This window comes from Pseudorasbora parva, chromosome 2 (assembly GCF_024679245.1).
Source record: "Pseudorasbora parva isolate DD20220531a chromosome 2, ASM2467924v1, whole genome shotgun sequence".
Taxonomy (NCBI): Eukaryota; Metazoa; Chordata; class Actinopteri; order Cypriniformes; family Gobionidae; genus Pseudorasbora; species Pseudorasbora parva.
In genome coordinates this window covers 63177323-63193984 of record NC_090173.1, presented here as the reverse complement: position 1 = coordinate 63193984, position 16662 = coordinate 63177323, and the positions used below count along the sequence as shown (strand labels likewise).

Genomic DNA, 16662 nt, shown 5'->3' with positions numbered 1-16662 from the left:
AAAGAATTGCGTTGGCCAGGAATCGAACCCGGGTCAACTGCTTGGAAGGTAGCTATGCTCACCACTATACCACCAACGCAGGCATTTTGCTTGTTTGCTGAACGCCACCTTACGCGGTCAATGCTCCCAACACATTATCAGTGACTGTGTGCAGAGGAACTGAAACTCTGTCTGTTTGGACCAGCAACTGAAAAAAATGCATTAACCTATGGACCTGACCTACCAATCTCTTCATTGAAAAACAAGCTCTCTAATTCAGTGACATTCCTCAATTTATACAGACACTTTATATTTAATTATATATTACATGTTCTGTTGGCTTCTCTTTGCTTCTGTGAAGCGATATGACTAATGAAGCCGTACCTGCAAATGGGAAGCCTGTTTGCGGCGAGCAGCAGTTGCGCTGATCGGGTGCGACGCCAGCCTTCCGCAACTCCTCGTTAGTATAGTGGACAGTATCTCCGCCTGTCACGCGGAAGACCGGGGTTCGATTCCCCGACGGGGAGGTCTAGTCCTTTACTGCTGCCCAAAGACCCATTCAAAAGTTATTGCTCCATTTACAAGTGACACAAAGAGCTGGCCAGGGGCCCCGGGCGACAGTTTTGAGCAAAAGAATTGCGTTGGCCGGGAATCGAACCCGGGTCAACTGCTTGGAAGGCAGCTATGCTCACCACTATACCACCAACGCAGGCATTTTGCTTGTTTGCTGAACGCCACCTTACGCGGTCAATGCTCCCAACACATTATCAGTGACTGTGTGCAGAGGAACTGAAACTCTGTCTGTTTGGACCAGCAACTGAAAAAAATGCATTAACCTATGGACCTGACATACAAATCTCTTCATTGAAAAACAAGCTCTCTAATTCAGTGACATTCCTCAATTTATACAGACACTTTATATTTAATTATATATTACATGTTCTGTTGGCTTCTCTTTGCTTCTGTGAAGCGATATGACTCATGAGGCCGTACCTGCAAATGGGAAGCCTGTTTGCGGCGAGCAGCAGTTGCGCTGATCGGGTGCGACGCCAGCCTTCTGCAACTCCTCGTTAGTATAGTGGACAGTATCTCCGCCTGTCACGCGGAAGACCGGGGTTCGATTCCCCGACGGGGAGGTCTAATTCTTTACTGCTGCCCAAAGACCCATTCAAAAGTTATTGCTCCATTTACAAGTGACACAAAGAGCTGGCCAGGGCCCCCGGGCGACAGTTTTGAGCAAAAGAATTGCGTTGGCCAGGAATCGAACCCGGGTCAACTGCTTGGAAGGTAGCTATGCTCACCACTATACCACCAACGCAGGCATTTTGCTTGTTTGCTGAACGCCACCTTACGCGGTCAATGCTCCCAACACATTATCAGTGACTGTGTGCAGAGGAACTGAAACTCTGTCTGTTTGGACCAGCAACTGAAAAAAATGCATTAACCTATGGACCTGACCTACCAATCTCTTCATTGAAAAACAAGCTCTCTAATTCAGTGACATTCCTCAATTTATACAGACACTTTATATTTAATTATATATTACATGTTCTGTTGGCTTCTCTTTGCTTCTGTGAAGCGATATGACTCATGAGGCCGTACCTGCAAATGGGAAGCCTGTTTGCGGCGAGCAGCAGTTGCTCTGATCGGGTGCGACGCCAGCCTTCCGCAACTCCTCGTTAGTATAGTGTACAGTATCTCCGCCTGTCACGCGTAAGACCGGGGTTCGATTCCCCGACGGGGAGGTCTAATTCTTTACTGCTGCCCAAAGACCCATTCAAAAGTTATTGCTCCAGCTACAAGTGACACAAAGAGTTAGCCAGGGTCCCGGGAGACATTTTTGAGCAAAAGAATTGCGTTTGCCGGGAATCGATCCCGGGTCAACTGCTTGGAAGGCAGCTATGCTCACCACTATACCACCAACGCAGGCATTTTGCTTGTTTGCTGAACGCCACCTTACGCGGTCAATGCTCCCAACACATTATCAGCGACTGTGTGCAGAGGAACTGAAACTCTGTCTGTTTAACTCGCAACTGAAAAAAATGCATTAACCTATGGACTCTACCTACCAATCTCTTCATTGAAAAACAAGCTCTCTAATTCAGTGACATTCCACAATTTATACAGACACTTCATATTTATTTATATAATAGATGTTCTGTCGGCTTCTGTGAAGCGATATGACTCATGAGGCCGTACCTGCAAATGGGAAGGCTGTTTGCGGCGAGCAGCAGTTGCGCTGATCGGGTGCGACGCCAGCCCTCCGCAACTCTTCGTTAGTATAGTGGACAATATCTCCGCCTGTCATGCGGAAGACCGGGGTTCGATTCCCCGACGGGGAGGTCTAGTCCTTTACTGCTGCCCAAAGACCCATTCAAAAGTTATTGCTCCATTTACAAGTGACACAAAGAGCTGGCCAGGGGCCCCGGGCGACAGTTTTGAGCAAAAGAATTGCGTTGGCCGGGAATCGAACCCGGGTCAACTGCTTGGAAGGCAGCTATGCTCACCACTATACCACCAACGCAGGCATTTTGCTTGTTTGCTGAACGCAACCTTACGCGGTCAATGCTCCCAACACATTATCAGTGACTGTGTGCAGAGGAACTGAAACTCTGTCTGTTTGGACCAGCAACTGAAAAAAATGCATTAACCTATGGACCTGACATACAAATCTCTTCATTGAAAAACAAGCTCTCTAATTCAGTGACATTCCTCAATTTATACAGACACTTTATATTTAATTATATATTACATGTTCTGTTGGCTTCTCTTTGCTTCTGTGAAGCGATATGACTCATGAGGCCGTACCTGCAAATGGGAAGCCTGTTTGCGGTGAGCAGCAGTTGCGCTGATCGGGTGCGACGCCAGCCTTCCGCAATTCCTCGTTAGTATAGTGGACAGTATCTCCGCCTGTCACGCGGAAGACCGGGGTTCGATTCCCCGACGGGGAGGTCTAATTCTTTACTGCTGCCCAAAGACCCATTCAAAAGTTATTGCTCCATTTACAAGTGACACAAAGAGCTGGCCAGGGCCCCCGGGCGACAGTTTTGAGCAAAAGAATTGCGTTGGCCAGGAATCGAACCCGGGTCAACTGCTTGGAAGGTAGCTATGCTCACCACTATACCACCAACGCAGGCATTTTGCTTGTTTGCTGAACGCCACCTTACGCGGTCAATGCTCCCAACACATTATCAGTGACTGTGTGCAGAGGAACTGAAACTCTGTCTGTTTGGACCAGCAACTGAAAAAAATGCATTAACCTATGGACCTGACCTACCAATCTCTTCATTGAAAAACAAGCTCTCTAATTCAGTGACATTCCTCAATTTATACAGACACTTTATATTTAATTATATCTTACATGTTCTGTTGGCTTCTCTTTGCTTCTGTGAAGCGATATGACTCATGAGGCCGTACCTGCAAATGGGAAGCCTGTTTGCGGCGAGCAGCAGTTGCTCTGATCGGGTGCGACGCCAGCCTTCCGCAACTCCTCGTTAGTATAGTGTACAGTATCTCCGCCTGTCACGCGTAAGACCGGGGTTCGATTCCCCGACGGGGAGGTCTAATTCTTTACTGCTGCCCAAAGACCCATTCAAAAGTTATTGCTCCAGCTACAAGTGACACAAAGAGTTAGCCAGGGTCCCGGGAGACATTTTTGAGCAAAAGAATTGCGTTTGCCGGGAATCGATCCCAGGTCAACTGCTTGGAAGGCAGCTATGCTCACCACTATACCACCAACGCAGGCATTTTGCTTGTTTGCTGAACGCCACCTTACGCGGTCAATGCTCCCAACACATTATCAGCGACTGTGTGCAGAGGAACTGAAACTCTGTCTGTTTAACTCGCAACTGAAAAAAATGCATTAACCTATGGACTCTACCTACCAATCTCTTCATTGAAAAACAAGCTCTCTAATTCAGTGACATTCCACAATTTATACAGACACTTCATATTTATTTATATAATAGATGTTCTGTTGGCTTCTGTGAAGCGATATGACTCATGAGGCCGTACCTGCAAATGGGAAGGCTGTTTGCGGCGAGCAGCAGTTGCACTGATCGGGTGCGACGCCAGCCCTCCGCAACTCTTCGTTAGTATAGTGGACAAAATCTCCGCCTGTCATGCGGAAGACCGGGGTTCGATTCCCCGACGGGGAGGTCTAATTCTTTACTGCTGCCCAAAGACCCATTCAAAAGTTATTGCTCCATTTACAAGTGACACAAAGAGCTGGCCAGGGCCCCCGGGCGACAGTTTTGAGCAAAAGTATTGCGTTGGCCAGGAATCGAACCCGGGTCAACTGCTTGGGAGGCAGCTATGCTCACCACTATACCACCAACGCAGGCGTTTTGCTTGTTTGCTGAACGCCACCTTACGCGGTCAATGCTTCCAACACATTATCAGTGACTGTGTGCAGAGGAACTGAAACTCTGTCTGTTTGGACCAGCAACTGAAAAAAATGCATTAACCTATGGACCTGACCTACCAATCTCTTCATTGAAAAACAAGCTCTCTAATTCAGTGACATTCCTCAATTTATACAGACACTTTATATTTTATTATATATTACATGTTCTGTTGGCTTCTCTTTGCTTCTGTGAAGCGATATGACTCATGAAGCCGTACCTGCAAATGGGAAGCCTGTTTGCGGCGAGCAGCAGTTGCGCTGATCGGGTGCGACGCCAGCCTTCCGCAACTCCTCGTTAGTATAGTGGACAGTATCTCCGCCTGTCACGCGGAGGACCGGGGTTCGATTCCCAGACGGGGAGGTCTAATTCTTTACTGCTGCCCAAAGACCCTTTCAAAAGTTATTGCTCCAGCTACAAGTGACACAAAGAGTTGGCCAGGGTCCCGGGAGACATTTTTGAGCAAAAGAATTGCGTTGGCCGGGAATCGATCCCGGGTCAACTGCTTGGAAGGCAGCTATGCTCACCACTATACCACCAACGCAGTCATTTTGCTTGGTTGCTGAACGCCACCTTAGGCGGTCAATGCTCCCAACACATTTTCAGCGACTGTGTGCAGAGGAACTGAAACTCTGTCTGTTTGGACTCGCAACTGAAAAAAATGCATTAACCTATGGACTCTACCTACCAATCTCTTCATTGAAAAACAAGCTCTCTAATTCAGTGACATTCCACAATTTATACAGACACTTCATATTTATTTATATAATAGATGTTCTGTTGGCTTCTTTGAAGCGATGACTCATGAGGCCGTACCTGCAAATGGGAAGGCTGTTTGCGGCGAGCAGCAGTTGCGCTGATCGGGTGCGACGCCAGCCTTCCGCAACTCCTCGTTAGTATAGTGGACAGTATCTCCGCCTGTCACGCGCAAGACCGGGGTTCGATTCCCCGACGGGGAGGTCTAGTCCTTTACTGCTGCCCAAAGACCCATTCAAAAGTTATTGCTCCATTTACAAGTGACACAAAGAGCTGGCCAGCGGCCCCGGGCGACAGTTTTGAGCAAAAAAATTGCGTTGGCCGGGAATCGAACCGGGGTTAACTGCTTGGAAGGCAGCTATGCTCACCACTATACCACCAACGCAGGCATTTTACTTGTTTGCTGAACGCCACCTTACGCGGTCAATGCTCCCAACACATTATCAGTGACTGTGTGCAGAGGAACTGAAACTCTGTCTGTTTGGACCAGCAACTGAAAAAAATGCATTAACCTATGGACCTGACATACAAATCTCTTCATTGAAAAACAAGCTCTCTAATTCAGTGACATTCCTCAATTTATACAGACACTTTATATTTAATTATATATTACATGTTCTGTTGGCTTCTCTTTGCTTCTGTGAAGCGATATGACTCATGAGGCCGTACCTGCAAATGGGAAGCCTGTTTGCGGCGAGCAGCAGTTGCGCTGATCGGGTGCGACGCCAGCCTTCCACAACTCCTCGTTAGTATAGTGGACAGTATCTCCGCCTGTCACGCGTAAGACCGGGGTTCGATTCCCCGACGGGGAGGTCTAATTCTTTACTGCTGCCCAAAGACCCATTCAAAAGTTATTGCTCCATTTACAAGTGACACAAAGAGCTGGCCAGGGCCCCCGGGCGACAGTTTTGAGCAAAAGAATTGCGTTGGCCAGGAATCAAACCCAGGTCAACTGCTTGGAAGGCAGCTATGCTCACCACTATACCACCAACGCAGGCATTTTGCTTGTTTGCTGAACGCCACCTTACGCGGTCAATGCTCCCAACACATTATCAGTGACTGTGTGCAGAGGAACTGAAACTCTGTCTGTTTGGACCAGCAACTGAAAAAAATGCATTAACCTATGGACCTGACCTACCAATCTCTTCATTGAAAAACAAGCTCTCTAATTCAGTGACATTCCACAATTTATACAGACACTTCATATTTATTTATATAATAGATGTTCTGTTGGCTTCTTTGAAGCGATATGACTCATGAGGCCGTACCTGCAAATGGGAAGGATGTTTGCGGCGAGCAGCAGTTGCGCTGATCGGGTGCGACGCCAGCCTTCCGCAACTCCTCGTTAGTATAGTGGACAGTATCTCCGCCTGTCACGCGGAAGACCGGGGTTCGATTCCCCGACGGGGAGGTCTAGTCCTTTACTGCTGCCCAAAGACCAATTCAAAAGTTATTGCTCCATTTACAAGTGACACAAAGAGCTGGCCAGGGGCCCCGGGCGACAGTTTTGAGCAAAAGAATCGCGTTGGCCGGGAATCAAACCCGGGTCAACTGCTTGGAAGGCAGCTATGCTCACCACTATACCACCAACGCAGGCATTTTGCTTGTTTGCTGAACGCCACCTTAAGCGGTCAATGCTCCCAACACATTATCAGCGACTGTGTGCAGAGGAACTGAAACTCTGTCTGTTTGGACTCGCAACTGAAAAAAATGCATTAACCTATGGACTCTACCTACCAATCTCTTCATTGAAAAACAAGCTCTCTAATTCAGTGACATTCCACAATTTATACAGACACTTCATATTTATTTATATAATAGATGTTCTGTTGGCTTCTCTTTGCTTCTGTGAAGCGATATGACTCATGAGGCCGTACCTGCAAATGGGAAGCCTGTTTGCGGCGAGCAGCAGTTGCGCTGATCGGGTGCGACGCCATCCTTCTGCAACTCCTCGTTAGTATAGTGGACAGTATCTCCGCCTGTCACGCGTAAGACTGGGGTTCGATTCCCCGACGGGGAGGTCTAGTCCTTTACTGCTGCCCAAAGAGCCATTCAAAAGTTATTGCTCCAGCTACAAGTGACACAAAGAGTTGGCCAGGGTCCCGGGAGACATTTTTGAGCAAAAGAATTGCGTTGGCCGGGAATCGAACCCGGGTCAACTGCTTGGAAGGCAGCTATGCTCACCACTATACCACCAACGCAGGCATTTTGCTTGTTTGCTGAACGCCACCTTAGGCGGTCAATGCTCCCAACACATTTTCAGCGACTGTGTGCAGAGGAACTGAAACTCTGTCTGTTTGGACTCGCAACTGAAAAAAATGCATTAACCTATGGACTCTACCTACCAATCTCTTCATTGAAAAACAAGCTCTCTAATTCAGTGACATTCCACAATTTATACAGACACTTCATATTTATTTATATAATAGATGTTCTCTTTGCTTCTGTGAAGCGATATGACTCATGAGGCCGTACCTGCAAATGGGAAGGATGTTTGCGGCGAGCAGCAGTTGCGCTGATCGGGTGCGACGCCAGCCTTCTGCAACTCCTCGTTAGTATAGTGGACAGTATCTCCGCCTGTCACGCGGAAGACCGGGGTTCGATTCCCCGACGGGGAGGTCTAGTCCTTTACTGCTGCCCAAAGACCCATTCAAAAGTTATTGCTCCATTTACAAGTGACACAAAGAGCTGGCCAGGGGCCCCGGGCGACAGTTTTGAGCAAAAGAATTGCGTTGGCCGGGAATCAAACCCGGGTCAACTGCTTGGAAGGCAGCTATGCTCACCACTATACCACCAACGCAGGCATTTTGCTTGTTTGCTGAACGCCACCTTACGCGGTCAATGCTCCCAACACATTATCAGTGACTGTGTGCAGAGGAACTGAAACTCTGTCTGTTTGGACCAGCAACTGAAAAAAATGCATTAACCTATGGACCTGACCTACAAATCTCTTCATTGAAAAACAAGCTCTCTAATTCAGTGACATTCCTCAATTTATACAGACACTTTATATTTAATTATATATTACATGTTCTGTTGGCTTCTCTTTTCTTCTGTGAAGCGATATGACTCATGAGGCCGTACCTGCAAATGGGAAGCCTGTTTGCGGCGAGCAGCAGTTGCGCTGATCGGGTGCGACGCCAGCCTTCCGCAACTCCTCGTTAGTATAGTGGACAGTATCTCCGCCTGTCACGCGTAAGACCGGGGTTCGATTCCCCGACGGGGAGGTCTAATTCTTTACTGCTGCCCAAAGACCCATTCAAAAGTTATTGCTCCATTTACAAGTGACAAAAAGAGCTGGCCAGGGGCCCCGGGCGACAGTTTTGAGCAAAAGAATTGCGTTGGCCAGGAATCGAACCCGGGTCAACTGCTTGGAAGGCAGCTATGCTCACCACTATAACACCAACTCAGGCATTTTGCTTGTTTGCTGAACGCCACCTTAGGCGGTCAATGCTCCCAACACATTTTCAGCGACTGTGTGCAGAGGAACTGAAACTCTGTCTGTTTGGACTCGCAACTGAAAAAAATGCATTAACCTATGGACTCTACCTACCAATCTCTTCATTGAAAAACAAGCTCTCTAATTCAGTGACATTCCACAATTTATACAGACACTTCATATTTATTTATATAATAGATGTTCTGTTGGCTTCTTTGAAGCGATATGACTCATGAGGCCGTAGACGCCAGCCTTCTGCAACTCCTCATTAGTATAGTGGACAGTATCTCCGCCTGTCACGCTTTAGACCGGGGTTCGATTCCCCGACGGGGAGGTCTAATTCTTTACTGCTGCCCAAAGACCCTTTCAAAAGTTATTGCTCCAGCTACAAGTGACACAAAGAGTTGGCCAGGGTCCGGGGAGACATTTTTGAGCAAAAGTATTGCGTTGGCCGGGAATCGAACCTGGTCAACTGCTTGGAAGGCAGCTATGCTCACCACTATACCACCAACGCAGGCATTTTGCTTGTTTGCTGAACGCCACCTTAGGCGGTCAATGCTCCCAACACATTTTCAGCGACTGTGTGCAGAGGAACTGAAACTCTGTCTGTTTGGACTCGCAACTGAAAAAAATGCATTAACCTATGGACTCTACCTACCAATCTCTTCATTGAAAAACAAGCTCTCTAATTCAGTGACATTCCACAATTTATACAGACACTTCATATTTATTTATATAATAGATGTTCTGTTGGCTTCTTTGAAGCGATATGACTCATGAGGCCGTACCTGCAAATGGGAAGGATGTTTGCGACGAGCAGCAGTTGCGCTGATCGGGTGCGACGCCAGCCTTCCGCAACTCCTCGTTAGTATAGTGGACAGTATCTCCGCCTGTCACGCGGAAGACCGGGGTTCGATTCCCCGACGGGGAGGTCTAGTCCTTTACTGCTGCCCAAAGACCCATTCAAAAGTTATTGCTCCATTTACAAGTGACACAACGAGCTGGCCAGGGGCCCCGGGCGACAGTTTTGAGCAAAAGAATTGCGTTGGTCGGGAATCGAACCGGGGTCAACTGCTTGGAAGGCAGCTATGCTCACCACTATACCACCAACGCAGGCATTTTGCTTGTTTGCTGAACGCCACCTTAAGCGGTCAATGCTCCCAACACATTATCAGCGACTGTGTGCAGAGGAACTGAAACTCTGTCTGTTTGGACTCGCAACTGAAAAAAATGCATTAACCTATGGACTCTACCTACCAATCTCTTCATTGAAAAACAAGCTCTCTAATTCAGTGACATTCCACAATTTATACAGACACTTCATATTTATTTATATAATAGATGTTCTGTTGGCTTCTTTGAAGCGATATGACTCATGAGGCCGTAGACGCCAGCCTTCTGCAACTCCTCATTAGTATAGTGGACAGTATCTCCGCCTGTCACGCGAAAGACCGGGGTTCGATTCCCCGACGGGGAGGTCTAATTCTTTACTGCTGCCCAAAGACCCTTTCAAAAGTTATTGCTCCAGCTACAAGTGACACAAAGAGTTGGCCAGGGTCCGGGGAGACATTTTTGAGCAAAAGTATTGCGTTGGCCGGGAATCGAACCCGGGTCAACTGCTTGGAAGGCAGCTATGCTCACCACTATACCACCAACGCAGGCATTTTGCTTGTTTGCTGAACGCCACCTTAGGCGGTCAATGCTCCCAACACATTTTCAGCGACTGTGTGCAGAGGAACTGAAACTCTGTCTGTTTGGACTCGCAACTGAAAAAAATGCATTAACCTATGGACTCTACCTACCAATCTCTTCATTGAAAAACAAGCTCTCTAATTCAGTGACATTCCACAATTTATACAGACACTTCATATTTATTTATATAATAGATGTTCTGTTGGCTTCTTTGAAGCGATATGACTCATGAGGCCGTACCTGCAAATGGGAAGGATGTTTGCGACGAGCAGCAGTTGCGCTGATCGGGTGCGACGCCAGCCTTCCGCAACTCCTCGTTAGTATAGTGGACAGTATCTCCGCCTGTCACGCGGAAGACCGGGGTTCGATTCCCCGACGGGGAGGTCTAGTCCTTTACTGCTGCCCAAAGACCCATTCAAAAGTTATTGCTCCATTTACAAGTGACACAACGAGCTGGCCAGGGGCCCCGGGCGACAGTTTTGAGCAAAAGAATTGCGTTGGTCGGGAATCGAACCGGGGTCAACTGCTTGGAAGGCAGCTATGCTCACCACTATACCACCAACGCAGGCATTTTGCTTGTTTGCTGAACGCCACCTTAAGCGGTCAATGCTCCCAACACATTATCAGCGACTGTGTGCAGAGGAACTGAAACTCTGTCTGTTTGGACTCGCAACTGAAAAAAATGCATTAACCTATGGACTCTACCTACCAATCTCTTCATTGAAAAACAAGCTCTCTAATTCAGTGACATTCCACAATTTATACAGACACTTCATATTTATTTATATAATAGATGTTCTGTTGGCTTCTTTGAAGCGATATGACTCATGAGGCCGTACCTGCAAATGGGAAGGATGTTTGCAGCGAGCAGCAGTTGCGCTGATCGGGTGCGACGCCAGCCTTCTGCAACTCCTCGTTAGTATAGTGGACAGTATCTCCGCCTGTCACGCGGAAGACCGGGGTTCGATTCCCCGACGGGGAGGTCTTTACTGCTGCCCAAAGACCCATTCAAAAGTTATTTCTCCATTTACAAGTGACACAAAGAGCTGGCCAGGGGCCCCGGGCGACATTTTTGAGCAAAAGAATTGCGTTGGCCGGGAATCGAACCCAGGTCAACTGCTTGGAAGGCAGCTATGCTCACCACTATACCACCAACGCAGGCGTTTTGCTTGTTTGCTGAACGCCACCTTACGCGGTCAATGCTCCCAACACATTATCAGTGACTGTGTGCAGAGGAACTGAAACTCTGTCTGTTTGGACCAGCAACTGAAAAAAAAGCATTAACCTATGGACCTGACCTACCAATCTCTTCATTGAAAAACAAGCTCTCTAATTCAGTGACATTCCTCAATTTATACAGACACTTTATATTTATTTATATATTACATGTTCTGTTGGCTTCTCTTTGCTTCTGTGAAGCGATATGAATCATGAAGCCGTACCTGCAAATGGGAAGCCTGTTTGCGGCGAGCAGCAGTTGCGCTGATCGGGTGCGACGCCAGCCTTCCGCAACTCCTCGTTAGTATAGTGGACAGTATCTCCGCCTGTCACGCGAGAGACCGGGGTTCGATTCCCCGACGGGGAGGTCTAATTCTTTACTGCTGCCCAAAGACCCTTTCAAAAGTTATTGCTCCAGCTACAAGTGACACAAAGAGTTGGCCAGGGTCCGGGGAGACATTTTTGAGCAAAAGTATTGCGTTGGCCAGGAATCGAACCCCGGTCAACTGCTTGGAAGGCAGCTATGCTCACCACTATACCACCAACGCAGGCATTTTGCTTGTTTGCTGAACGCCACCTTAGGCGGTCAATGCTCCCAACACATTTTCAGCGACTGTGTGCAGAGGAACTGAAACTCTGTCTGTTTGGACTCGCAACTGAAAAAAATGCATTAACCTATGGACTCTACCTACCAATCTCTTCATTGAAAAACAAGCTCTCTAATTCAGTGACATTCCACAATTTATACAGACACTTCATATTTATTTATATAATAGATGTTCTGTTGGCTTCTTTGAAGCGATATGACTCATGAGGCCGTACCTGCAAATGGGAAGGATGTTTGCGGCGAGCAGCAGTTGCGCTGATCGGGTGCGACGCCAGCCTTCTGCAACTCCTCGTTAGTATAGTGGACAGTATCTCCGCCTGTCACGCGTAAGACCGGGGTTCGATTCCCCGACGGGGAGGTCTAGTCCTTTACTGCTGCCCAAAGACCCATTCAAAAGTTATTGCTTCTTTTACAAGTGACACAAAGAAATGGCCAGGGGCCCCGGGCGACAGTTTTGAGCAAAAGAATTGCGTTGGCCGGGAATCGAACCCGGGTCAACTGCTTGGAAGGCAGCTATGCTCACCAGTATACCACCAACGCAGGCATTTTGCTTGTTTGCTGAACGCCACCTTACGCGGTCAATGCTCCCAACACATTATCAGTGACTGTGTGCAGAGGAACTGAAACTCTGTCTGTTTGGACCAGCAACTGAAAAAAATGCATTAACCTATGGACCTGACCTACCAATCTCTTCATTGAAAAACAAGCTCTCTAATTCAGTGACATTCCTCAATTTATACAGACACTTTATATTTAATTATATATTACATGTTCTGTTGGCTTCTCTTTGCTTCTGTGAAGCGATATGACTCATGAGGCCGTACCTGCAAATGGGAAGCCTGTTTGCGGCGAGCAGCAGTTGCGCTGATCGGGTGCGACGCCGGCCTTCCGCAACTCCTCGTTAGTATAGTGGACAGTATCTCCGCCTGTCACGCGGAAGACCGGGGTTCGATTCCCCGAAGGGGAGGTCTAATTCTTTACTGCTGCCCAAAGACCCATTCAAAAGTTATTGCTCCAGCTACAAGTGACACAAAGAGTTGGCCAGGGCCCCGGGAGACATTTTTGAGCAAAAGAATTGCGTTGGCCGGGAATCGAACCCGGGTCAACTGCTTGGAAGGCAGCTATTCTCACCACTATACCACCAACGCAGGCATTTTGCTTGTTTGCTGAACGCCACCTTAGGCGGTCAATGCTCCCAACACATTTTCAGCGACTGTGTGCAGAGGAACTGAAACTCTGTCTGTTTGGACTCGCAACTGAAAAAAATGCATTAACCTATGGACTCTACCTACCAATCTCTTCACTGAAAAACAAGCTCTCTAATTCAGTGAAATTCCACAATTTATACAGACACTTCATATTTATTTATATAATAGATGTTCTGTTGGCTTCTTTGAAGCGATATGACTCATGAGGCCGTACCTGCAAATGGGAAGGATGTTTGCGGCGAGCAGCAGTTGCGCTGATCGGGTGCGACGCCAGCCTTCTGCAACTCCTCGTTAGTATAGTGGACAGTATCTCCGCCTGTCACGCGGAAGACCGGGGTTCGATTCCCCGACGGGGAGGTCTAGTCCTTTACTGCTGCCCGGAGACCCATTCAAAAGTTATTGCTCCATTTACAAGTGACACAAAGAGCTGGCCAGGGCCCCCGGGCGACAGTTTTGAGCAAAAGAATTGCGTTGGCCAGGAATCGAACCCGGGTCAACTGCTTGGAAGGTAGCTATGCTCACCACTATACCACCAACGCAGGCATTTTGCTTGTTTGCTGAACGCCACCTTACGCGGTCAATGCTCCCAACACATTATCAGTGACTGTGTGCAGAGGAACTGAAACTCTGTCTGTTTGGACCAGCAACTGAAAAAAATGCATTAACCTATGGACCTGACCTACCAATCTCTTCATTGAAAAACAAGCTCTCTAATTCAGTGACATTCCTCAATTTATACAGACACTTTATATTTAATTATATATTACATGTTCTGTTGGCTTCTCTTTGCTTCTGTGAAGCGATATGACTCATGAGGCCGTACCTGCAAATGGGAAGCCTGTTTGCGGCGAGCAGCAGTTGCTCTGATCGGGTGCGGCGCCAGCCTTCCGCAACTCCTCGTTAGTATAGTGTACAGTATCTCCGCCTGTCACGCGTAAGACCGGGGTTCGATTCCCCGACGGGGAGGTCTAATTCTTTACTGCTGCCCAAAGACCCATTCAAAAGTTATTGCTCCAGCTACAAGTGACACAAAGAGTTAGCCAGGGTCCCGGGAGACATTTTTGAGCAAAAGAATTGCGTTTGCCGGGAATCGATCCCAGGTCAACTGCTTGGAAGGCAGCTATGCTCACCACTATACCACCAACGCAGGCTTTTTGCTTGTTTGCTGAACGCCACCTTACGCGGTCAATGCTCCCAACACATTATCAGCGACTGTGTGCAGAGGAACTGAAACTCTGTCTGTTTAACTCGCAACTGAAAAAAATGCATTAACCTATGGACTCTACCTACCAATCTCTTCATTGAAAAACAAGCTCTCTAATTCAGTGACATTCCACAATTTATACAGACACTTCATATTTATTTATATAATAGATGTTCTGTTGGCTTCTGTGAAGCGATATGACTCATGAGGCCGTACCTGCAAATGGGAAGGCTGTTTGCGGCGAGCAGCAGTTGCGCTGATCGGGTGCGACGCCAGCCCTCCGCAACTCTTCGTTAGTATAGTGGACAATATCTCCGCCTGTCATGCGGAAGACCGGGGTTCGATTCCCCGACGGGGAGGTCTAATTCTTTACTGCTGCCCAAAGACCCATTCAAAAGTTATTGCTCCATTTACAAGTGACACAAAGAGCTGGCCAGGGCCCCCGGGCGACAGTTTTGAGCAAAAGTATTGCGTTGGCCAGGAATCGAACCCGGGTCAACTGCTTGGGAGGCAGCTATGCTCACCACTATACCACCAACGCAGGCGTTTTGCTTGTTTGCTGAACGCCACCTTACGCGGTCAATGCTTCCAACACATTATCAGTGACTGTGTGCAGAGGAACTGAAACTCTGTCTGTTTGGACCAGCAACTGAAAAAAATGCATTAACCTATGGACCTGACCTACCAATCTCTTCATTGAAAAACAAGCTCTCTAATTCAGTGACATTCCTCAATTTATACAGACACTTTATATTTTATTATATATTACATGTTCTGTTGGCTTCTCTTTGCTTCTGTGAAGCGATATGACTCATGAAGCCGTACCTGCAAATGGGAAGCCTGTTTGCGGCGAGCAGCAGTTGCGCTGATCGGGTGCGACGCCAGCCTTCCGCAACTCCTCGTTAGTATAGTGAACAGTATCTCCGCCTGTCACGCGCAAGACCGGGGTTCGATTCCCCGACGGGGAGGTCTAGTCCTTTACTGCTGCCCAAAGACCCATTCAAAAGTTATTGCTCCATTTACAAGTGACACAAAGAGCTGGCCAGCGGCCCCGGGCGACAGTTTTGAGCAAAAAAATTGCGTTGGCCGGGAATCGAACCGGGGTCAACTGCTTGGAAGGCAGCTATGCTCACCCCTATACCACCAACGCAGGCATTTTACTTGTTTGCTGAACGCCACCTTACGCGGTCAATGCTCCCAACACATTATCAGTGACTGTGTGCAGAGGAACTGAAACTCTGTCTGTTTGGACCAGCAACTGAAAAAAATGCATTAACCTATGGACCTGACATACAAATCTCTTCATTGAAAAACAAGCTCTCTAATTCAGTGACATTCCTCAATTTATACAGACACTTTATATTTAATTATATATTACATGTTCTGTTGGCTTCTCTTTGCTTCTGTGAAGCGATATGACTCATGAGGCCGTACCTGCAAATGGGAAGCCTGTTTGCGGCGAGCAGCAGTTGCGCTGATCGGGTGCGACGCCAGCCTTCCGCAACTCCTCGTTAGTATAGTGGACAGTATCTCCGCCTGTCACGCGTAAGACCGGGGTTCGATTCCCCGACGGGGAGGTCTAATTCTTTACTGCTGCCCAAAGACCCATTCAAAAGTTATTGCTCCATTTACAAGTGACACAAAGAGCTGGCCAGGGCCCCCGGGCGACAGTTTTGAGCAAAAGAATTGCGTTGGCCAGGAATCAAACCCAGGTCAACTGCTTGGAAGGCAGCTATGCTCACCACTATACCACCAACGCAGGCATTTTGCTTGTTTGCTGAACGCCACCTTACGCGGTCAATGCTCCCAACACATTATCAGTGACTGTGTGCAGAGGAACTGAAACTCTGTCTGTTTGGACCAGCAACTGAAAAAAATGCATTAACCTATGGACCTGACCTACCAATCTCTTCATTGAAAAACAAGCTCTCTAATTCAGTGACATTCCACAATTTATACAGACACTTCATATTTATTTATATAATAGATGTTCTGTTGGCTTCTTTGAAGCGATATGACTCATGAGGCCGTACCTGCAAATGGGAAGGATGTTTGCGGCGAGCAGCAGTTGCGCTGATCGGGTGCGACGCCAGCCTTCCGCAACTCCTCGTTAGTATAGTGGACAGTATCTCCGCCTGTCACGCGGAAGACCGGGG

At 47.8% G+C, this 16662-nt stretch overlaps 6 non-coding genes across 6 annotated transcripts; all 6 read right to left on the bottom strand.

The window, feature by feature from the left end:
• Positions 1–616: 616 nt before the first annotated feature.
• On the bottom strand, positions 617–688 carry trnag-ucc (transfer RNA glycine (anticodon UCC)). The gene has a single exon. It is a non-coding gene; the product is annotated as a tRNA-Gly (tRNA).
• Positions 689–2431: 1743 nt separating this feature from the next.
• Positions 2432–2503, bottom strand: trnag-ucc (transfer RNA glycine (anticodon UCC)). Its single transcript has one exon. It is a non-coding gene; the product is annotated as a tRNA-Gly (tRNA).
• Positions 2504–4246: 1743 nt separating this feature from the next.
• On the bottom strand, positions 4247–4318 carry trnag-ccc (transfer RNA glycine (anticodon CCC)). Its single transcript has one exon. It is a non-coding gene; the product is annotated as a tRNA-Gly (tRNA).
• Positions 4319–7267: 2949 nt separating this feature from the next.
• Positions 7268–7339, bottom strand: trnag-ucc (transfer RNA glycine (anticodon UCC)). The gene has a single exon. It is a non-coding gene; the product is annotated as a tRNA-Gly (tRNA).
• Positions 7340–10163: 2824 nt separating this feature from the next.
• Positions 10164–10235, bottom strand: trnag-ucc (transfer RNA glycine (anticodon UCC)). The gene has a single exon. It is a non-coding gene; the product is annotated as a tRNA-Gly (tRNA).
• A 4740-nt stretch (positions 10236–14975) lies between these two features.
• Positions 14976–15047, bottom strand: trnag-ccc (transfer RNA glycine (anticodon CCC)). Its single transcript has one exon. It is a non-coding gene; the product is annotated as a tRNA-Gly (tRNA).
• Positions 15048–16662: the final 1615 nt, after the last annotated feature.